Below are 940 nucleotides of genomic sequence, written 5' to 3'. Positions count from 1 at the left end.
TCCCCGGCTGTTCAATCCAGCAGACAGGGCAGGAGACAGGTGAATGGTGGCAGTGTTCACCCCTGCGCTCTAAAACCATACAAAAGCAGCTCCGGCAGGAGCTACGCCGACATGCCAGTGAGCTCTCAGAACTCACTGCACATGCGTCATGCAGCTGATGTGGGGTGTGGCTGCAGCCGTCTTGCCTCCATTATGGATCTGCCCAAGGCTTCAGCTATAGATGACTAGCTTTGTGACTCAAGTTAAGACTGTTTGTTCCCAGTCAAATTAGAGGTTAAGGAGGGAGTGGGGAGGGAAGGGTAGCAGCTGCTCCAGCCAAGCTCTAGGTCAGGGGTATCCAACCTTTTTGAATGTGGGGCCAGATCATGAACTTTTTATCACCCAGTGGGCTGGCAGGAGCGGGCGCTCACGCGGCCTGTCCAGTCCAGCCACGGCCTGGGGGAGCAGGGGTCAAGGGGCGCCACCTGACCCCGCTGTGTCCCCCCTGGCACCTGGGCGGCCTCAAGGATGCTTCCACACCTGCGTGCCTGGGCTCAGCAGCCAGGGGGACATGCGGGGACCCTACAGGGGCCATGCGGGACCCCCCCCCTGCTCCCTCTCCCATGGGGCAGCCTGAGCCCAACCGGCAGGGCTCCTTCCCTCCCCAGGGCCCGTGACTCACCACCCCCAGCGTGATGTCTGCGGGCGCAGGGGGGGAGGTGGGAGTGGTGCCAGCTTCCTGCCCCAACAGCCACAGGCACAGCAGCAGCAGCAGCAGCAGCAGCATCTCCCGTGGGCCTGGCCGCAGCATCCCTCTGCGCTGGCATCCGCACCCCCTGCACCCGCCCGCCCACTGCACCGCGACCTGCTCCGGCCCGCATGGCCGGCGGGTCCGGTGCAGGGCGGGGCCAGCATGCAAATAAGGAAGGGAGGGGCGGGGGCTGGGGGGGGGCCAGCGGAA

The 940-nt window shown here is 65.0% G+C and overlaps 1 protein-coding gene across 3 annotated transcripts in view; it reads right to left on the bottom strand.

Annotated features, from left to right (window-relative positions):
* Positions 1–940, bottom strand: part of MARCH8 (membrane associated ring-CH-type finger 8) — a 181,172-nt gene that overhangs the window by 8,820 nt on the left and 171,412 nt on the right. The window lies entirely within an intron of this gene.

This window comes from Alligator sinensis, unplaced genomic scaffold (genome assembly GCF_000455745.1).
Source record: "Alligator sinensis unplaced genomic scaffold, ASM45574v1 scaffold264_1, whole genome shotgun sequence".
Taxonomy (NCBI): Eukaryota; Metazoa; Chordata; order Crocodylia; family Alligatoridae; genus Alligator; species Alligator sinensis.
The sequence above is the reverse complement of the archived record's forward strand: the minus strand, read 5'-3'. Positions and strand labels throughout refer to the sequence as shown.